General features: G+C 45.3%; 1 non-coding gene across 1 annotated transcript; it reads right to left on the minus strand.

Moving 5' to 3' along the window:
- Positions 1-4,825: 4,825 nt before the first annotated feature.
- Positions 4,826-4,941, minus strand: LOC138528979 (U5 spliceosomal RNA). The gene has a single exon (XR_011284347.1). It is a non-coding gene; the product is annotated as a U5 spliceosomal RNA (small nuclear RNA).
- Between the last annotated feature and the right edge of the window lie 18,486 nt (positions 4,942-23,427).

Genomic DNA, 23,427 nt, shown 5'->3' on the forward strand with positions numbered 1-23,427 from the left:
CACTGCTCCCTCCCCTTTCCCCCTGCACTTGCACGATCTCGATGTCACCTGGCCTAGTAGGATCGTTGTCTCTGTATTCCCTCTGTTTCCCCTCCCTTGCCTCATCGCGCCTTGAAACACTTGTGTATAGGCGCATTATAAATGACATATCATATCATTTGGGCAGAATCCACGGGACTGATTTATGAGGCATGCTGGCAAGTACTGCTTGCAATGCTTGGTGCATATAGCAAGGTGGGCGGGATGGCTATGCTCTTTAGGGGGTGGTGCTTTCTTTGGAAGAGCCTGAAAACATTTGATAATAGGGATTGACAAAAGGAGAACTCAAAAGCAATACTGTCACAAAGGGCAATGGCATGTCAACAGCTATACAGCAACTCATCAGGGCCTCTCAGTCACTGCCACAGCTATCCGTTTTCCAACCACAAACACCATGAAACAATTCCAATGAACTTGTGTAACGTGCCCAGATTATCAAGTCTTTTCCGAGCTGGTGTGTTGGTTATTGTTAGAGGATGTTTCATGGTAGTCTGCTTTGCAGTGTTTGTTCATTTTTTATAAATATCAATTGTTCAACATGCACCATTAAAATGCTTCTCCTGTGCTTAGAGACAATAGCCCAGCTGCAATAAAAACTAACTCAGACGCTACAGTTCTTGGGAGCAGTTTAGCATTCAGTCGCACCTTGTGCAAGGGCTGCAAGTCAAACAGCCTGATATCTGTACCCATAGTTATGTTCAGTTATCTTCCCTTCTCAAAGGTGAGGCGTCCAGTAGATAGGCCTCCAACACCTACTAGGCTAATGAGGCACTGTCTGTTCTTCATGGCCTGTCTGTGTTTAAGTATCCTGAGACAATGATGAGGGTACCACACAGCTGCACCTGCAATTCTCATAACGTTCTCAACACGTGTTAGTAAGGTACTGACGTTGATTACACCAATCCTGACCTTAAAAAGGAAAAAAAAATTGAGTCAAGTCTACTCCTCCTTTCAACGCACAGGTAGTGTAAAGCAACCTACAGCGGGCTAAGGAATATTTCCATTTAGCCATTTATGATCAAACTCACAAGGCTGTAAAGAAAATGGGTCAAATGAAGTGCAGGGGATGATGTTAGCCTTGGTCATCAGGCATTGGCCCAGTGGCGGCCAATTTACAAACAGTTTAAATACGCTGGTAGGCACCAAAACAGATTCAGGCTTTAATCCGGCAGAAATAACACTGGAAATGAAAATGCAGTACACTATTAATCTATTTTGAAGTAATGCTGAGAAATGTACTTTTTGCATGAAATGTTATTTGAATTGGTCTCTTTAAAATTGACAGCAAATTGCAAGATTGCTCTTTGTCATTTGGTGTTGCCCAAGAGGAAGCCACTGCTTATGGGAAATTTCAGGATTGGTTTTGATTGAAATATTTGTTATAATGAACGATGCTGACCACACATAGTAGACTTTAGTCACACATACATCCTTAAGTTCCATCTTTATTCATCTTCAGAAGTTTACAACTAAGTGGACATCTTCACCATGTACTGAGCACCTGTACATCCACCCATTGAAAGCACATCTCTCACCTTTCATTCCTAGAACATTGAGCCATGAACGCAAGAATCATCCATTCAACAGACCTCATCCCCTGAATTACATTTCAGCATTCCCTAGCGTAGGCGCGCGCGGACCCACACACAAACACTCACACACACTCTCTCTCACACGCACACATACAGACCAGAAGCAGATCACCATTCTTACAGGCACTCACACAGTAGACAGAGGTCACCATATGTCTCTGTCCTGAATTTACACAAGGCACATCACCACACTGCTCACACCTAAAGGAACATAAGACACATCACCAAATTCTCCCTCCTGAAAGAACACAAGAATCAAACATGAAGACAGGCAAGGCAACTATATACTCCTGCTCTCCCTTCAGTTTGAGAATGGCGCAGACAGACCTGCAGGGTCTAAGACCACTAGCCCTCAATCGTTCCACCCAATAATGACACTGAATACAATGAATGACACCACAGGGTGATCAAAACACATTTCCTCCATCTACACCGTACACAATCATACCTTTGAGGCATGCACAAGGATTTCACGTGCCTGTTTAGCACATCAAGTTCATACACATGCATGTACTTGCTGCATTTAGCAAATTCCATCCCCCACTAGCATGCAAACAACGAAAATATCCAAGCCTCACAAGCAAGTGTGAAACCTTGTCAATAACATATCTGTTACACCAGCATGTATTACCCACTCACATTCCACAGCACAAGTAAAACGCATTTACACTAGTATTAACACTAATTTAGCAGTATATACCACTACGAACCCTCAAGTATCTGAGCGCGGCTTATTATTATAGCACCCACGGTTTGTGGTGCTCGTTTATCGACCTCGGAAAGATGAAAGGCTGAGTTTGGGCCTGCCAGGATTCGAACCTGCGTCAGCAGGCTCTGCACAGATGTCAAAGCGTGCTCTACTCACTGTGCTATCAGACCAGCTACGTGCATATTCCAGCCACACCAGCACATACAATCAATCATATGCCTCTCTAGCTTACATACATATCATGCGCCTTGCCAGCATCCACAACAGCATTGAAACAGCCATGCAAGCCTCACAAAAAACATACACCGTTGCTAAACACACCACACATCCATCACACAAGGACCATGCACTCAAACTACCAGGTAAGTAACTAAACACCATTCTGTTCCACCAAAAAGCAACACAACACATCTACATTTCAACTTTATAGGAACGCTTTCCTAAACTAAACATTCCAATTATTGCAGGAACTCCAAACTCCTTCCAAAAATGGAGCCATAGAATATCCTGAACGGAATACAGTGAAATGATGCTAAAACCCCCAGCACCCATAACTATGAACAGAAACAAATCAGAATGGTCCACCCAATAGCGAAACCACCCAGCCTCCCACAAATGTGCTGTTAAAACAGTTGATTATGTCACTTCACATGAACAAAATATATATGCTGCTAGTATAACCCGTGTCATGTCATTTTCCAAAAACATCACACAATAACAACATTCTGCTGCATAGCTCCTCATTCCTCTACACACAGACAAATCCACCATGCACCAAATGCTAAATAATCATGTGATTAACAGAAAAGCCCATCCATTGGCAAAAACAGTTACACAAGGAAAAATGTCATAGGTATGATTAATGTAGATGACCCCAGGAATGCACCACTTGCATCAAATCACGTCCCACCAAATCCTGGTCCAATGGACTAGGCATAATCCACTTTAGGCTTGCAGCTCCAGTGTTAGTAGGACTAACTAACACTTTTATTGGTTGCAGGATCCAAGCTCATTTCTGAGGTTAATCCTTGGACCACTCCAATCGCTGCTTGGCACACTGCTCTGATGAATAGGAACACCATACCACAAACTCACAGCATGTCTTCCAAAGCACCACTGCCAGACACCATAGCCTGGGACTCCCAGAAATCTAATAGCCACAGACAAAGTTCACCTATCACACATGGCCCTTTCATGGTCGCTGCCACCAACATCACAGTGCTCCTCAGATTCCACACTCTCAGAGGACATGAGCATGCTCACGTCCGTACATCCTATTGGAAAGCGGAGAGGAAGCTGGACTGTGTTATACCAGAACTATACAATTCTTCTGTAGCTTCTCTGATGCCTATTATCATCCACTCCAGAAGACATGCTGAAATCCAGTAGAGGCAGTGCCTACACCAATGCCATCTCTTGAGTGACCCTCAGGGAGCCACAACAAGGTTGCCCCCACTCAAGGCCGTGCCGCATTGCCAGGGCCCTATCCCTGCCTCATTTATCTAACTCTCACCAGTAAAGGTGATTCTAGCTCTCTCCAGCCTGCAGATGTACTGTCCCATTACAGCAGCCTCATTGAGCCTCCAGCAGTGCTACAGAGAAAAGGCGCCCGACTTCCTCAAAATACCACAAGGCACCCAGCGACTAACAGCTCTGCCACCACCACAACATCCATCAGCACATCACAGCTTCTGCCATCACTGCAGACCAGCACCTGGGATAAGCATGTGCCAGTTGCCGCTAACGATGTAGGCCGTTCTCTGCTGGACACTCCAGCCAAGCACCAGCAAGACCTTTTCTGCATGCAGGCACCGCATACACCGCTGTCAAGCTAGCAGGTACACATTTACAGCTCAAGACCCTCTCCTACCTACCTGCATGGACTAGTTCATCCAACGAGGGCGTGTTTCATGCATGAGTCCTGCCAAACAGCTGCCTCACTGAATCCTCACACAGTGAGAGGCACTGCCTCACCTCCTGCTCCAAAGGCATTGCTCCAGTTGGGTACCACCATGCAATAAGGATGTCTTTCTTTGGCGGGAGGTGTGTCGTCTCTTTCCTTTTGCTGAGCCCCCGACCCCCACACCCAATCTGAGCAATCTCCAGTGCCAATAATGAGTTACACGGAGGATGCTGACTCCACAGAGCAGACCTCAGGCACAAGTATGTCCCTTAGTAGCAGGTGTGTTCGTCTTCATGTGTCACACGTAAGTAGACATCTTCAACATATAAGTAAAATCCCTAGACCCACAAGTACATGGGCTCTCTAGACCTACAGGCCTAGATGCCAAGCATCTCTAAACCGTCACTCCGAGAGCATTCAGTTAGGCATGCACACACCATCGATTCAGCGTGCCACATCCCATGCATGACATCACAATGTTTCCTCTCAGTGGCACACGCAAGGCAAGCGAGATGCAGATTGCCAATGCTATTTATTTATTTATTTAATTAATTTGTAATTGTTTTTTTAACCAACATAGGCAACCCTGCGCGTGGCAGGGCTTCACAAAATGGAGTGAAACTATTTAATGTTCCTCTCCACGGAAATATTTAGTAAAAGGCGAAAGATGTATTCAGTTTGAAGAGAAACCAGAGAATAGCCATGCTAATTATTGAATGCACATTTGACTACTGCACTATGCTTATATAAATGGATAACGAAGCAACGTGATGCTGAGCTTGATGAGCTGGAGATTATATGCAACAACCCGCATTAAAAACGCGTGTTTGCTTGCACAGTCACATGGACCTAGAGGTCACTGTGGAGCAAGGCTCATGATATGATTAGCAACGGCTGAAAGCAAATGTCACTCTAGGCAATACTCATATGTGGTATAATGGGGTGCATTCCCACTAACTGCAATCAAGGGACCCCTTAGAGTGTGCTGCATCATTGTAATGTTGCCAATGGTGCTAATTCACTTGGAGGCCTTTTGCAAAGTATAACTATGGTCCCTTAAAGACAATGTTGATGTCATCTGTGTTGTCATGTGTAGTGCAGGTAGGTAGGAGTGATATAGTCGTGTTGTTAATTATAACTGTCACGTTTCAGTGTTTTTTTGGGGTCGCACTGTAAGCATATCAGCCAAAGATTTAAAGATGTTCAGTGAGTGTATTGCATATCATATATGTATCATGGTCGTGACGTATGTGAAACATGCAACTTCTATTCGCCTCACCTGTACAGGTGTACATCACATAGTTATGGACCACTCTTTTCTCGGTGCTCAGAGGACTTTACCAGCCCAATAAAAATTCTCTGTTACAACATGCTTGGCTGGCAGAAGTAGCGCCCCCCCCCTCCCCCAGCCCCCCATTTTCTGTATCGACTCCCATCAACGCTGGAGCCTGAGACTGCCAGCTAGCGCCAGACAGAGTTATCGCCCATCCATCTTCTGATCCAGTTAGCAGCACAGGTGTGAGGATAGCCACGTGAAGTGTGTGAGCTGTGGCACTTGGGGGCTCTGCAGACAATCTGCCTGCCAGCAGCTGCCTTCCTTCGCGACAGGCCCTGTGTTCCTGAGCTCGCAGACGGCGAGATGCAGCGGGGACTGTTTGATAAGACATTTCAAGATAAGGAAAGACACCTTTTGGAGTATTCCTGCCCTGCGGCTGGGGATTTTTTTTTCTTCTCCGCATACGCTTGTTGACGAGAAGTGTCGCACTGTAACTTACTATTCCCAGAGTCAGATTGCAATCTAACAGTATTAGCAAATGGCAACCGCCAGCCAGCAATTTAAGCTCCTTGGTGTCAAGGATAAAGCTTGTTTACTGCCGCAGCTGGAATAAAGACAGGATACAGTGTAGGAATGTTCAAGGCTGTGCAGAAATAACAGTGCTGGAGCAAAGCAGCCGTCTGTAGTGTCTTATTATCGATAAGAATTTCAATCCGTGCACCTCGAAACACCCTCACTGCTTTTTTATATGAGTTCTTTTTATATGAGTAGTTCATAATGAAATCCATCTTTTGTACCGTTCCTTTCTGTGTATTCATGTGCATGTGTCCTGGCGCAGTGCAGTCTACACACAGAGAGCCCCCACAATCACAGAGTGTGAACAGGAAGATCCGATGCTACTTGTTTTTGTGTAACCGGATGATACCACAATGTAGTCTTGGTATCCAACTAAGAGATATGTCAGAGGTTGCTACACAACTTTAAAGTTATGTTTGCTAAAATGCCATGGCCAGGTGTTTCTAATTAGGAATAATAGGGCTGTGCTTGTATTACAAGTTAAGATTTCCACACAGAAGATAAACACAGCCCCTCAGGCTCACATCCGAACTCACCACTCAAGAAACAACTGCAGCCGCCCCAAACATGGCAGAGGGGAAGGTCAGGAGAGAGTGTCGCACATGGTTTTGTTTGGTATGGTATTGTTTATTTATAAAGCCCCTATACACAGGCAAGTGTTTCAAAGTGCTCAAGGAGTGTGGGAACATGGGAAAAAAACAGTCGCTCGTAGCCCTTGACATTCTGAGACAATAATAGTCTGCACAGGCAGAGTAAGTGCGAATAATAGATTTTACAGTTGAGACACAGCAAATAGGCATGACGGCGATTCTGCAATTTTACCAGTGCAAATTAGGGGTGAAGACAAGGGACATGAACCTTTACACACAGAGTATCATACATTGATATGATTGAGCACGTGTTGATTGCATGGTACCCTTGCATAAATAAAACATACAAAAAAATATTAGCACCCCGGTGAACAGCTCTCTGTAAAAGTAAATTGGTGAAAATGTAGAGAAGCGAAGCACACATTTCCTGTGGTAGTGTGCAAAGATTGCACCCTTGTTATGCCCCGCAAACCAGAAAAAAAGAGCACAGCTGAAAATACCTTCCCCCTTCTTGGGGTTTAAAAACCAGGGCTACTCTGCTCTGAAATTCCTGAAGCCATTCAACCCTACATTTTTTTTAAATTTGATTTAATTGAATCAATCAATTTTTACAAAACGAAAACATCACATTAGGTTTGAAGGTTCTTTATGTCCATTCTGTTCGATGAACGTTGAAGTTTAAGAGCCATGGGAGAGCTCAGCCGTTCTGATCGGCCGATATTCTAGTTTCCGTCTCATTCAAAATTCCCGCTCCAAAATTGAAATAATTAAGTTCCTCATGGAAACTACTGCAATCACAGTGTTTGTCTTTTCTCCACAAATGAGGGTCTTCCAGAAAGACTCTCTGTCCCATGGTTGGAACTTTCATTTTTAAAGGTAACAGGTATTTTGTTCTTTCAGTGCTCTATTTAGGACAGGTCAACAGGAGATGTTGGATCGACTCGGTTTCTCCAGTCGGGTTGCAAAATCGACAAACTCCTGAGGTTGAGCTTCCTCGGATAAAGTTCACTTAATTTGTTTTGAAAAAATTCAGCCTCGTTGGAAGGAGGTTTGAAGGTGTCTCGAAAAGATCTATCAGGAAATCTTTTCAGGTATACACTACGATGGTTCAGTTTTATATCGATTGGGGGTAGGCCTTTTGCTAGGCTACTTTTGGAAGCTTCTTCAGATGCGCAGGCAGATCCAATCCAATTCTAGAAGTTTTTTTTTTTTTTTACCCTCAGTGGTTTCGCTACTAGTACTTCCTCGGAGCTGCCGATTTCTATCAGAGTTGCCTGTCTGTTTGTTACCCAGATGTTCAGTACATCATTGTTGTTGTTTTGAATTTCATCATAAAGGATCTTGAAAATTGGTGCACTCAAGGGTGGAATCGTTTTCCGATAGAGGCTCAGGGCATTCCATTCCACAATTGAGGTAAGGGACGATAAACCAAGCTTGTTTCTGATCCGTGTAGTACTTGCAGCATTTGGAAGATTTAGTACTTTTCTCCAAAATTAACCTTTTAAGGTAGGCCCTAGTTTGGTAGGCATGTGGATCGTTCCTTCTGCGCCATATGTTAATATGGGGATTACCTTGTTTCTATAGAAGTTCACTAGGGCAATCATAGAAAATCGGCCACACTTGTTGTCCATCAAGCATCCTTGAGCTGCTAGGATCTTAACTTTGGATTTCAATAAGTCTTGGGCTTGGGCTTCTACTGAGCTATTGTTGAACTGGACACCCAGGTATTTAATCGAATCCACTTCTTCAATGTTTTTCCCGTTCACAAAACAATTTGGCTGTCTCAACTTCTTTTTGGCTCTCTGTAGACAGATGATCTTAGTTTTGTCTTCGTTGAGTTCCAGAGCGTTTTGGTGCATGTAATGTTGTAGACTGTCCAATTGCCTGTGGAGGCCAATTGGAGTCTGGTCAATCTGATCAGATCATCTGCATAGAGTAGTGTGCTTATCTTAGTATCTTAGAATTCACCATTGTTGGTGGGAATATTCACAGTAAAGGATTGTGATCCCTGATGTCAGCAATGAAGAAGTTGTAGATGGCAGGGGCCAGCCCTGTTTAACCCCCCTCGAGGTGGGCATTGGGTGACTCCTTAGTCCCTCTCTATTTAAGCATACGGTTACTGAGGTGTTGGAGTGTAGTTGAATCAGTGGTTCCAGTATTCCAGCCGGACAATCTCGATCTCTCAACTTTTCCCACAATCAATTACGGTCTACTCTGTCAAATGCCTGGACGAGGTCAACAATGACTTTGAGCCTTAAGGATGTTCAGCATTGCAATATTTGCCGATATACCAATGTTCTTGATGAACCCTGTTTGGCACGGATCGTACCAGCCATGTAAGGTTGTCCATTTATTGAATTTTGAGAGAAGAAAGGTTCCAAAGATTTTTCCTATGACATCTATTAACGCAATGGGTCGATCATTTTTAGGGTCGTCCCTTTAACCCGTTTATAAATTGGCACAATGGTTGATGTCTTCCACGATCGTGGTAGTTGTCGGGTCTTGCAGATCATGTCCAGAACTTCTTTTAGCATCGCGTTAGTTAACCCATCAGGGCCGGGGGCCCTTCAGGGGTTTAGTTTTTTGATTTTGAGCTCAATGTCTTCTAGGGAATGTTCTAGGTCCCAGATCCCTTCGGATGCCAGCAAAGGTTTTTGCGTGGTGTTATCCTGGCTGCCAAACAGAGTCAAAAAATGTTGTTTCCACGCTTCTTCCGGAACAGGATTTTGTTGCCTGTCGGCTGGAATATCCGCACTCTGTTTAATTCGTTGCCAAAAGTCTCTTGAGTTCTTATTGGATAGGGCCTTTAGCATCTGTTCTGCATCCTTTTGGAGCAAGAGTCTTCTACGGCCCGCTATCCAGTTTTTATAAGTTTGTTTGGCAGTTCTCGCTTGCTCTCTCAAACGTAAAGAGTTTGTTTTTGCAGTGATTCTTGTGATCTGTCGGACAGCCTTTCTTTTCTCCACAAGAACTGCATTATAACTGTGTTTAGGTGGTTTTTGACCCTGTCTTAAACCCGGTTTTTGCATCTTACATTTTTCCAAAAAAAGATGGAAGTCAAGATGGTAGCTGTTCCAAAGTCGGTTTTCATTGCCTTGGTGTAGTCATTCAGTAGAGAGTTAATTTCCTGAGGTTTTAGTCTGAGTCGGTTCCCTCTGTTGTTTGATTTAACTGTTGATTTCATTAGTTGAGGCTGACTTTCAGATCCGTTTGCAAATGATATGGTTGTTAAATTGTGGTCACTGTTTTGAGTTCGGATGATTTCTTGGCTGAGGATTTTTCCCCCTAGGTCACTTGAGTAAAAAAGTGCTCTAGGTTGGCTGATTGATCTCCTCTTTGCCAATTTGGCATCAATGGTCTTGTTCTTGGGCAAATCAATTCCGTAGATACAATGTCTCTTGGTGACATTGCTGATAGCCATAGGTTACCTCTTGTTTCACAACAATCTTTCCTGATGGTTGAGTCAGAGGTCAAACTATGCGGATCACAGATCGCGTTCAAGTCACCACAAATGATGTATTGTGGTATATAAAATGTTACTTGAGCCGCATCAACTATTGAAGTCGCTTTCTTGATGAAATCAGCGTTAGAGATTAAGTCCGGATTCCAGTAACAGTTGATGATTATCATAATGTTGGTGCTTGGTTCCTGGGTGAGTGGTGTAATCTGTGACCAACTTGCTAGCAGAACAAGAAACAAAAGTTCTGCAACTAGCACCTTTAAGATAGAAATACCTGAGCCAGCTTTTACTGTGGTTAGTAAGCCTGAGACTGGATGCCCCTTATCTCCTTTGATTGCTGGGGCTGCTCTGGTGTCATAACCGTCCAGTAAGGGTTTATCAATCAACAGCGTTTCTTACAAACACAAAATGTCAAACGAAGCTAGGTTCACGTCACTGGGTGCTGTCAGGTGATTGAACCCACGCGTGTCCAATATCCTAGCTTTAATACTGTCTTCTTTTTGTGTGTTTCCATTTTTGGTTTCTGATTTGTAGTTTGGATTCTCCTGGATTGCTATTTGACCCTGGGGCTTGGTTTGGTTTTGGGAGCCTCACTGCTTGGTTGTTTTCCTAATCCTTTGATAACTGGTGGAGGGTTCTTCCGGGTAGCAATCGTAGTTCTTTCCATTGGGTTGTCCGGGTAAAAGGAGACCTTAAGTCTTAGTCTCGGTCCGTGAGGTACTCTGTTAGGGTCCCGGCCTTGTTCTAAATTCTGGTTTATTTCAACCATTTACGTGTTTGAATCTAAGGGCTGAGGCTGGCTCAATTCTCGCTCTAGTTCTTGATTTGAGAGTGTTGATGTTTTCACAGTAGTTGACTCCTTTCTTCTTGATTGTGGTTGTGATCTTGTTAAGTTGTCAGGGCTTAGTGATCATAGAACCCTTTTTGAACAATCCGAAGTTAGATGTTCTACACCGTTTGTTGGTCTTAGATCTAAACCAAGTTTTCAGAGGTTATCCCTAGCTTCAAGGAGGGTAGATGTTACTGCTGCTGATTTGATGTGAAGATATACTGAGTCAGTCACATGTTTTTCACCAAATTCTACTATTTGGATGTCCTCTGAGGTTATCGACCTCAAGTTCGGCACAGATTGGAGTAATTGAATTACTGCTCTCCGATTTAAGATCAGCAGGTATCGTTTTCCCAAAATTCTTATTAATTTTACAGATCTTGTGTTACGTGATGGCATGTAGTTATCACATCCATTTCTAGTTTTGTTACTTTTCTGTTTTTCTTTTTTTTGCCACTGCAACCCTCGTGTTCTGGTCAGTTCGCTTTCCTCTCTGCGAGCACACTGTCTACGGACAGTCAATTTTCCATGGGCCTCCTCTTCTGTGCTTCTCGACCTGTGTCGTTTTTCGTTTGATGTCAGTCTTTCAGTACCTTTTAGTCTCGGGGCTGTTTCCACTTCGTTGTGTGTCGGGGGGAAAAGTCATATGTTTTTTGTCATTTTTTTTGAGTATCGTGGTGATGTTGTTTATTTCTTTTCTCCGACAGAGTTACGAATGGAGGAGAAGGTAAGGGTGATGGTTGGCTGAAAGGTTTATCAGGAGTTGGAGTAACAACATGTGTGGTGTTGTTTGTGTTCAGCTGAGTGTGATTTGTGCAAGTCGTTGGGTCTGTTTCTTTTGTGTCTCTAGTTTCTTGCAACTCCGATTCCGAGTACTCAAAGGAGTATTCTGATACGTCCATCAGGTCTACAATGGACTCTTGAGTCTTCATCCACAACCAAAACGACTGTACTTGAATTTATGTCATCATCCATTTGGGAAGTGAAGTGGTGTTCTTGACAAGCTTCTACAGGAGCATGCAAAATAGCTGCTGCAGCTGGGAGCTGTTGGTTGAGTTTGGTGCTTGACGTAGGGTCTTTGATGGCCGAGATTTGTACTTGGGTCCTTGATGTCAGCTTTCTTGAGGCTGCTTTGAGGTTTTCCAGAACACAGTATTCTTTGATGCTTTTTTTCCTGGGATACTGCCTATGTGAGTCCCCCTTGAGATTTTTTGTTGTTGTTGTGTTTTGCAGGGGTAGTTCCACCTTTTTGCTTTTTCCCTTTCTTGGGGCCGGGGACCTGGTTGAGCAGGCTTTGCTGATAAGGGGGTCTTTTCTGTGCTAGCTTACTTGCCTTCAGGGTTTGGAGGCTCCTCGAGCTGTGGATTCTCATTGTGAAGGCCTTTGTCTTTGGGGTCTGTACCCGTGGTTTGAGTGCTTACGGCTGTCTTATTTTGCTGGTTGTTGATATATGCTTGGGTTGGTGTCATTAAGCGCCTCTCCAAAAATGTCAGTTTATTGTTCATTGCTTCCACCAGTGAAGTGTGGTTCTTTAGATTTTCGTGAATTGCTTCATATAAATGGGGCGAAAGCTATCGTGACCGTTGACATTATGGATAATAGATCTGCTTTTTTGGTGCTCTCGTTTGAAGTTTGGTCCCCAAGTTTGCTTGACAGACGCTTTCTAGATGTTTTTGTTCCTCGGTTGGTGAGATAGTAAGTTTGTTCCAGGTTGATGTTGTCATGGCTGTCTGTGAAAGATTGTCTAGTTGAAGCCAGTCGATCGTTTGATCGATCACTTGGTTGAGTGATCACGGGATCTGGAGAGAGAATCAAACATTCTTTGTGTGGCTCATACGACTGGAGGCTTTCAAATACTTTTTTTTTTGGTCTATTGTCTGTGTTTGTTGACTCTCTTGTAATTTCTGCAGGTGGTGCAAAGGATATGTTTGGCCCATGGGTAACACAGCCTGAAACTGTCCCCCTCTGTCTACATATGCTTGGGGCAAAACCTTGCTGAGATGTAGTTATTCTGATTTAATTTGATGTCCTGTGCTGAGGTAGGAGGTCAACAACGGGGGTACTCTGCCGGTTTGTACCTCTCTGCTCAATCAGATAGGGGGTTGAGTATGGACAATCTTTATTGGGGATCAGGTAACTTGGTGAATAGGGTCCAGTACTAGGTATTTTGATGGGTTCCAAGGATGTTTTCAGGCCTGAAGATGAATTTAATTCAGGCTCCAGGGTAAGTTGTGAGCCTACCTGAATCGATTTGCCTAAGGCTGGCTGAATGGGTTGATGGCAGGATCCCTCCATTTCGTTTCTAGTGCTTTCAAGCAATTCGGCGTCAGATATCTCATGGGCTATAGGAAGTTCTTTTTCCAAATTGTTCCCACAGGCTAGCGTTTTTTTTAGAAAAAAGTTTGCTAGGTTTGTTGATAATAGAGTTTTTTTGGCACCATTTTTCTAAAAGTGTATTGCTTCTCAAGCCCTTTACAGGGATGAGATGCAGCAGGCTGTGCTTTTTTGGCAATCTCAGTAGACTTTGGAAGTGTTTGTGACTTTTCTTGTTCCATGAATGGTGTCAAAGATAAAGTAACCTACCTGAGCACTTTTTGTTTTCTTTTTGCTCTTTTCTTAGAATTTTGCAGTGTGGGGTTTGATGTCGTTATCCTTTTTTGCTGTGTTCATGCACTGTTTTAATTGAACTTGAGTTCTTTTTTTGTCCTTTTTTTGTGATTTCGGGGGTGTAATACCCCTGTTTTAACACACAGGGGAGGTGTTGGGAACAAGACTACACCCTCTCCACCTTCATTTGAGTGCGAGGGCGGGCCTGCTCCAGCCGGCTTCACCGCGTCCACTGCCAGCTCCCTCGGCTCTGGCGGCCCGAGCACCTCTCCTGGCGCTCGGGGTCTCGCGAAGAGGCGAGACTCCCCCCCCAGTCGAGCCAGTAGGGTTGGAGCGCCAACCTGAGCCCCGACTCCTCACACACAAGCTCCAACACACGGCCCGCAGCGCCTCCTCTCCCACTCCCACCGTAGGAGGCCCCTCTAGGACATCCACGGGCTCCCTGTGCACCTCCACCACAAATAGAAGCTTGGGGCTGCCACCTGGAGCCCCCAGCCAGGGGGGTAGGAAACCCACACCTGGAACACCAAGCACCCCAGGAGCTGCCGGACTGCGAACCGTGGGGGGCGAAGATGGAGGAAGCTGCGCGTGGCTCGCATCAGGTAATACCTCCTGGCTTTGAGCTTAGGTAGGGGGAAAGGCGACAATGTTTTTGGAGGCAGTTAGTTGGGGGTTCACAACCAGATCTTCTCCCCGCCAGGTTGGTAGGTGGCATGTATGTTTTGGATTGTTCACGTTTATTGTCCGTGAGACTTTGGTATTAGTCACTGGGCTGTAATTGTTAGACGAGAATGAGAATTCTGGGCTGAATGACAAATTTGTCGATGTAGAGGTTGGCAGGCCAGTTCTAGCTCCTAGTTCTGAAAACACATCCATGTGTGTGGTGTGTGTAATGGAGTAAGGTGAAGTTCCACTTGATGGGGATACTTGAGGGCTAATTTTTTCACCAAGCTTACCTTCAAGCCCCCTTGTACTGAGGTTATTTTCTTCACTTTGGGAGGGGGGCAATATGTGGGCTTCCAGAGGAGGTGTCATCCTCAAGTCCCTCTGAAGCTGCTCCCCCTCACGGCGCTTCGAGCTCCTTAACAGACGTCATTCATCCAGGGCAGTAGGAGCTGTTGGAGCTGTGGAGGCCACAGAGGGGTAAGAGCGGGCGAGTCTGCAGGACTGCAACTCTCCACAACTCCGCGGCCGCTCTGCGGTGGACTGGGGTTTTTATCAGCTCCTCCTCCAAGAGAAAGAAAGAACAGACTGAGCAGGTAGCAGGGTCTCCCAAACAGACAGAAGGAGCTGCAAGACTGCAACTCTCAGCAACCCTACATTTCCAGACTCGTCATATAAAGCTCCATTCACTCACCGTAATGGCCCACCCTACTTTCTTTTTTGAGAACACAAGGCAACTCATTAAGAAGAACTAAGTGGTATGTTCACACACAAGTGAAGGGAACCCGAGAATGGTGTATACGTTTCCTGTAAAGTCCGTGCTTGAAGGCTTCTCTCTTCAAATCATTAGAGCATTTCTTCAAAATGGCACATGACAAATCACTCAGAAGAGCGCCCAAACACCTGCAAATGTAGCCACCAGGGCACTCCCTCAGTCATGGGGCTATTCTCAGAATAGGAACACACATTTTAGTGGTACAGGCTCTCAAAATCTAGACAACAAATTTTTGTCATTGTGTCATTGGAGAACAACCAGATCATGCTCAGTGACACTCACACTAAACACTATTCTCATCTTCTTTCAAAGGCTGTCTTCTAGGAGCTTCACTTGATTTCAGGGTCACTGTTGTGCCTACACGAACTGATTGCGTTATGCTATGCTACTTGACATATGTGTAGCGCCTTAGTTCCATTGATTTGAATGGCTGTGGCGTTGGTGCACTTTGGTAGACCGTAGTCTGAAAATAGATGGAAGAAGCAGAGCATTACACTGCCTGTGACTTCAGACATTATAATTCATGCAAATAAATGTTCGATTCTAAGCAGAGATGCAGAGTAGTGACATACTATCAGCTGCAGTATGACTAGTGTTCAGGCCCAGCGTGGACTGCTATGTGAGTTACTATGTGACAGCTGGACCACATTTTTCATTGGGCTCAGCAGTATTCTGTGGGACGCAGGGCTAAAGTTGGGGGGGCTATTACAAATGGGCTCTGCAATACTTTACATGCACAACGAAAAATATGCACACACATGCACATTATTGGGAGATACGTTAAAGATACAAGATACATTCAATGTCTGTCCACTTGTCAGAAACAAAACACAAGGAAACAGGCTATCACACCATTACACATGTAGGTTCATGGGCTCAAGCTATGGAGATATTGAGGGGAAGCAGTCATCAGCACACATGGCCAGAGGAGTATAGAAAAGCAATTTAATATACTATATTCCAAAGTGATAAACATACAGGCATGGTTACGCAACAATGTACAATATACAAAAATACATACATGCATCTAAAACATATAATCCATGTTTACACTTAGACAACAACAACAGAGAGCTGTTGTGCGGCCTAAAAGTTTATAATATTCAAAATCACAGTAAGGTGAAAAAAACAACAACTTTATAAATAGTGTGTGGTTAGTCAAAATGTGACATATTAACCACAATTGATGTTTTATTAGCCCTCTATGGTCTAAAGAGAGACTGACAGACAGCTTGTTATAACTAATCCAATGGCACTCAGGGTGTGATGACACCTACTGGCACCCTCGTCTGGCGGGCTACATCAACATATCCCTGTTAGATATATTACCAAAATATCCCCCCAGTTCTATGGTACAGTAAGATCTTACTATATATAACAAGCCGTCATTTCAATCAGGGGAGGGACTGGCCTATCACAAACTGGGTCAGCCCATAAGTCGACACACTGTGTTTCTAGCCTCTTAGGTGGACTGTGCCTAGAATCAGCGCCCACGTTCACTTGTCCCAAGAGGCCTCCGTCATGACAATACCCTTTAAAACGACATAGGTGGGATTCCTCGTTCTTGGGAATCTTCATCAATTTGTGCACTGTAACCAAAAATAAAACTATTTAAAACATCTGACATACTGGCACCACACGTATCCAGGCCAAACACACATATCCATAACTTGCCTCCATAACTTGCCACTTACCTCCTATTTCTTCAACGTCTCTTGGGCAGATGGCTTCTTCTACTTCTTTACCCAGATACAATCTTGTGTTGTTGGCAGTTTCCTTAAGAAGAGAAAGCAAACGACTTCTATGACACCTTATTTAATTGAGTGTCTCTTCTTACTGACCCTATTCGAATTTGTATTACCTTGTTATCGATAATATCCCGCAGGGTGAGAAACTTGAGAATGCATTTCATCCACGTTTATTTGAACCTTCTCTTCATTGTCATACAGTGTCTATGGTTTTGCACCAAGACTGTTCACATTGATCCCTAGAATAGGTAAGAAAATGTCTTGTTACAGTGAATTTGTGATAGCAACCCTTTCAGTAACAAGTATAACACCTGATCAACGCTCTAACTTCCAAACAGGCTAGTAGCAGTCCTTCTGTGCCATGCACCAATACACAATGCTCTCATTTGTGGCCATTGAAATGAGTCACTAAGGTCCTATTTGAAATGAAATAAAATTATATTTTATTTATATCGCGTTCATACACAAGTGGTTCTGAGCGTGACCAGGCAAAGGGAGGGGAACAGGGAAGAACAAAAACAACGATCTTACTAGGCCCAGTGACATTAAAATTGCGCAAGGGCATGGGAAAGGGAAAATGGGGTAAGTGCATGGAAGGGGGAGAAGTGAAAAGTGCAGAAACAGAGGAGAGAACAGAATAAATAATAAAAACAATAAAAAAGGCCATAAACAGTTATAATGCCGCCAGCAAGTGTCAAGTGCTAGGTTAGTCAGATAGGGTGTATCTGATAAGTGCAGATGAAAGGTGGGTCGGGGCTGTATGGGTACAGAAACAGACCCCAATGCAAGGGGTGGCCCGGAGGCAGTCCAGGAGGAGGCCAGGGAGAGCAGGTATCTGGGCCCGAAGGACAGAGGGTGACCAGGTGCATGATGCCAAGGGAGAAAACAAATCAGCAGGGTAGAAGAGGGGCAAAGGCAGAAGCGAAGAGGAAGGTCTTGAGGTGCTTCCAGAACCGGAGATGGTTCTCCTCAAGTTTCAGGGTGGTAGGGAGGCTGTTCCAAAGGGAGGCCCCAGATGAAGAAAGAGATCTACCCCCAGCTTGTTTCTTTGAAAAACAACTGACCGTGAGGAAGTTTGAAGTAGAGGAGTGAAGGGCTCGAGAGGGGACCCCCAGCACGCAGCAAGAGATCCCCTCTGCCTCACACCGTCATTTCATGCTTCACAAACCAAGTAACACCCCGACCGCCGCGCGGTCATTTGCACCAAAGAAAAAAAACATGCTGCCTTCCGAAAAAGAACTGTTTGTCGGCACATTTCCCATATTAATCACTGTTTCCAAAACTCATGGAAAAGCAATTGTACCTCATGATGTCTATAAAATATGACAATAATGGTGGAACTTATGTGAGAGGCAGAATGATTCCCCTCTAAAAAGGGTGACATTGGTGCATGGACTTTTTCTGGTGGTGGCAGTGTTTGACTCACTTCCTGCCTCCTGCTGAAGCTAGTGTCCATACTACAATTCTTAGGTACTTACACCTTCCAGCACTCTCTGGCCATAATGCACGGCATGACACAGCCCACATTCTGTGCAGTGTTGGCCTAGGTGTTGGATGCCCTCCTGCGGCATGTGCATCAGCACATTGACTGCCCACCACCCCAGTCCAGGTAAATGCCATGAAGGCAAAGAGCTATGCCATAGCCAAACTGCCAAATGTAATAGCAGCCCTGGACTGCACCCATGTTGCGTTGGTGGCCCACCAGGACCATGAAGCAGTCTACAGGAATCAGAAGCACTACCACCCCCTCAATGTGCAGGTGACCTGCAACCCCAACCGCATCATCACCCACTGCTGTGCCCACTACCCAGGTTCCACCCACGACTCCATGGTCCTACGGAACAGCACACTGCCAGGATACATGGAGAGGCGCAGTGGACAAAGGATGGGGACAGTCACGCATGTACTTTGAACCACCGGACCAAATGGAGGAGGGGTGCATTGAAAGACACAAAGCATGTCCAGACAAGCAAATGTAAATGTAGTACATGGGCAGCCCCTGCACTTACATCAGAATACAACCTACGGTGCATGCACATGCTGGACGCACTTGGACGGACATGCTGACAAACACATACAGCATCAATGCAAACCACACACATGACTACAGGTACCACAAGGCATCATGCATGACCCAAAGCAATAGTAACCAAATCACAACATTGCATCGCACAACTGCAAGCCTGCTAGTGCACAGCCATGTAACCCTGTACACCCACCCTGCAATGTTACACAACTGTCCCCGGAAGAGTATGGAAGGCTGATGGGAAACTCTGCATGCCACAAGCAAGAGAACAATACCCAGCCCCAAGGCTGCCTACAGGAACACATGTCACCAACAGACACATTGCCAAGCATCTTTTGTAACAGGGTGCATGTGAAGGTCAAACAATACGTGACACAGCATGCACAGAAATTGTAGAGGCACATGCCATGTGATGAAGCCGCATATGCATACACATCATGTCCATTGCCCTGAGACAAAATGTTAGTCCACCAACACACATTTCACTGTGACTGATTTGTGTGCCTCTCCCCATGCAGGTGACTCTGGATACCCGTAGCTGGCCTGGCGGATGACCCTTGTGCGTGATCCACGAACACCGCACGACATGGCATACAACCACGCACATAGTGTGTGCATTGAGCAGACCTTTGGATTTCTGAAGGCATGTTTTCCCTGTCTAGATCACAGAGGCGGAGCACTTATGTACATTCCTGAAAAAGTAGGGAAGCTAGTGCTTGTGTGTTCTATGTTGTACAACATATGTATAATGTAGAATGGACCCCTATCCCCTGATGTGGACATGCCACCCCAAAGGATGATGACACAGTGCCTGAGGCAGGTGTCGGACTAGGCAACATCAGAGATGACATGAGGGATGGGAGAATGGCACGCCAGTCACTGATAGACAATTTCTTCAAAGCTATTTCCGTTGCACAAGTCATGCACCACTGTGTGATTGCCACTTCTGTAAATAAACTCCCCAATGGCACAATCATGAATGTTCATGCTTTGTTTAGTGTATGGCTGGCTGAGAGGATACCTTTCAGTATATTTGTCATTCATGGGTGCGCTTGGGATTTGACCAAAATAAGATGGGTGGCTGCTGGCATTTCTGGCCTTTCATCTTGTCATGAACTTGATGGGGTGGAGGGGTCGTCTCGGGAACCCAACCCCTTCTTCACCTGAAGGCACCACTTCCAGTTGGGCCTTCACCCTCGTCCTCTGCCGATGCCTCCGGTGATGCCTGAGTGCCTATAGGGGAGATAGGATATTCCATTAAGTATGGTTCAACCTCGTGCATTGGCATACAAGAAACATTTGCAATGGAAGACAGTGGAACCTCACACATTTTGACTGATGGGCATGGTTGGTCTGGTCAAATTGCATGTGTGCACAGCATTGTGATGATGGTTGCGGCAACCTGAGTGTGACACATGTCAAGGTGTCCATGCTGGGGCTGAAGTGTGCCATGCAGGCATGTGGTCATTTATGGCCCCTCATCCCGTCCCCAGGTGGCACACAACTCGTCCATGGCACTGCCTTGGCTGTATGGGGCATTGCTTCGTCCATGGCACTGCCTTGGATGCATGGGGCGTTGCTATGCAGCCAGCAGTGTTGTGCTGTGGGGTACTGTGATTGGCTAGCTGCACCCATGTCGTTGTTGGGGGACATGTTCTACCATGTGTGTCATCTACCATGCCAACTGGGCCTGCAACATATTGCTGTGACTGCGGCACACTGTCATGGTTACTCGCCCATCACATTCCCTTGTTCACTGGGTGTGTGCATGGCTCTTGGATTGGTCACCTGCTACCTCTTCGCACTGCTGTGACACTCCCCCTCCCCATGGCTGATGTGGAGGGGGGCTCATGTGGCACTCCGTCACTTCACCCTGATTGGACTGTCCAGCTGCTGGGTCTGCTGATATGTATCCCTGTCCGCTAAGGCATCTGGTGCTAGGCTGACATTGGTGCATGGACATTTTCTGGTGGTGGCAGTGTTTGACTCACTTCCTGCCTCCTGGCTGCTAGCACCCGCCTCTGCACCTCCAACTCCCTCAATGGCTTCTATTTCCAGGACCATGCTGCACTTCTCCTTCTATGGTGTCAGGGAACGTGGTTCCACGCTCCCACCTCTAGTTGCAAGGGACAACAGGCAATGATGGGCAAGGAGTCTTTGTACCCTGACCCTTAGATCATTCCAGCACTTCCCGTAATCCTCCCCATCACATGGAACACTGGACACTGCTGTGACCTTCTGGATGATGTTGTGCCAGGCGGCTGCTATGAGCTTGGCTGGTGTCTTCCTGTGGCAGCTGCCATACACGTTCTCACTGTGTGCGATCACCTCATCAGTGAGGGCAACCAGTTCTCCCTCACTAAACGTTGGCTTCCATAGATGATTTTCAGCCACATTGCCTCTGCTGAGACATGTTCGATAACTTACAGGTCCAGGTGGCAGCAGGAAGTGGAGATATTTAATGGATTGTGTTTTTCAAAATGGGCACCGTGAGGCTTCCGATTCAGGCGATGACACCATTTCCGTTGGTGCTAATATCGGCAGGTTGTCGGCGGTAGCGCTGTTAGCGCCGATTTCCTGGCAGTAGCCCTTATTTTTGCACAATTACCGCCGGGTGCTAATAGCATTACCGCCGGAGTCGGGGGCATGTGCAAGTCAGGTTCTGATACAGAATTAACTGTGCCACATGACCCGATGGTAACGCTATTTCTGCCCAACTCGTGATGAGGCCCTATAGACGCTCTCATGTACATGAGCGGATCTGATAGTTGTCATTAAAAAGGATCTATGGGATTACTGCACAGGCCAAAATGTGAAAATGGAGCCGCGCAGTAATCACATAGAACGGACATCTATGTGTTTCTGCCCCAGTCCCTTACCTGTGACTGCGGGGGACAACCCGCAACCCCTGAACCCATTACACCGTACAAGGGGAGCAGGGAACACCCCTGCAACCTCTGCGCCTCTTGTATGTTATAATGTGATTCAGCATTTTCGTTACTGCCGAAGGCGTAGTAAATGTACATTCACCATTTCTTTCACAATTATGTAGTGATACCATTAAAAAACCTTGCGACGCATATCTGAGCAAGGAGCTAAGCATCATTCCTTTGAAAGAAAAAAGATAAAAGTAATGAGAGGTCAGCACATGCAAGTTGATGCTCAGCAGATGCGTGAACTGTGCCAATGTTCAAGACTCAGTGAACAGCCAGAGCTAGGTATGCAATAATGTTTCCCTAGAATAGACATCTGTTCAGCCTGTGAGTTGGTGCATATAAAGCTTAGAAAAACAAACAGTACTAACATCAACATTGTACTTGTATACTTCCATTGGTGGTGGAGAAGATAAAGCTAGAATCATTCTCCTTTTGCACGACATGCTTCAATAAAGTTGTTTTTAAAATGTTGCCACGATTGGTTGTTTTCTGATCTGCATACTTAACAAATCAGGTTTACAAAACAGGGTATTATTTTAGTTCATAAAAGTTTGAAAGTCAAACATTGACAAATAGCTACACATCGCTGTACAACAAGAACTAGGAGAAATGGCAGTCAGGTGCAGACATAGCAGACTGGTCTCAAAGCCCATCTTCACGAAAGTGTGTGAACCCCTTCAATCTCATTGTTCCTGACCTGCCAACATTTTCAGTCGCTAAATATTTCAAAAACTCTCAGCCCTCAAACGTGATTTGCTTTCTAGGGGCCCCATTTAACAAACATCTCTCACTCGTCGTTTACCATGCTACGGTGCTGCTTTCAAGTATGTTGCATCGTGTATATTATTCTCTACAGAGTCTGGTGTTTCTTTGCTGGTGTCGCTACTTCAAAACCATGGCCCTAACCTAATCGCAGTCTTTGTGTAGCTTCCTTGTAGCTTCTAATCCGTATCCACAATATATGCTATGGGTTGTGTTATTTTCTCGTTGTGTCCAATCGTTCTCCTGTAAACATGCATTCTTTCATGCTGCTATCTGAGTTCTGGTTCTATGTTAGAGTATGTGTACCTTTTTCATAACGCTACTGATCTGGGTTCTGCATTTATACTAAGATGGGGTGTTGCTAGGTCTGGAAAAGATTCGGGGCTACGCTGGGACTGTCGGAACTCCGGGCGAGCCAGCCCTTTGGTTGTGGCCCCTGAGCTTCTAGCCGGCGCTACAACCAAAAGACCCAGGGCTACCATCTCAAATATCCATTCTACAAAACAAGTACCGTGAACTGCTGTCAAATGACACTTGGTTATTACTCTGATTGCAGCAAAGATGAAGAGGCAGTGTATTCCCATGCTTATTTTCATGGCTACCAGACGAGCGTATAAAGCAATGGGTTGTTAACCCCTAGAGATTCTACATGCCCTCATTTCTTGGTCACGTGGGGCACCAAATGTGTCTGCACCCTAGGCCCCAAAATATATGTCCCTGCATCACAGAAATAAGTGCTACACGAAAAATGACGTATTAACTATGAGGACAATGAGAATATGCACAATCTGCCTCAATGTCAATATGCATGTACAGACATGTGAGGCACACATACATACCATGCAATGTACAATTATATGGCGTTCTTAACCTGTTCCATGGGCCATACCTGCGGTAATGGCTCGGCAGCCTGAGTTAATGGCCTGAGCGATGTGA

This window comes from Ambystoma mexicanum, chromosome 7q (assembly GCF_040938575.1).
Source record: "Ambystoma mexicanum isolate Mex_15411 chromosome 7q, UKY_AmexF1_1, whole genome shotgun sequence".
In the NCBI taxonomy this organism is placed as follows: Eukaryota; Metazoa; Chordata; class Amphibia; order Caudata; family Ambystomatidae; genus Ambystoma; species Ambystoma mexicanum.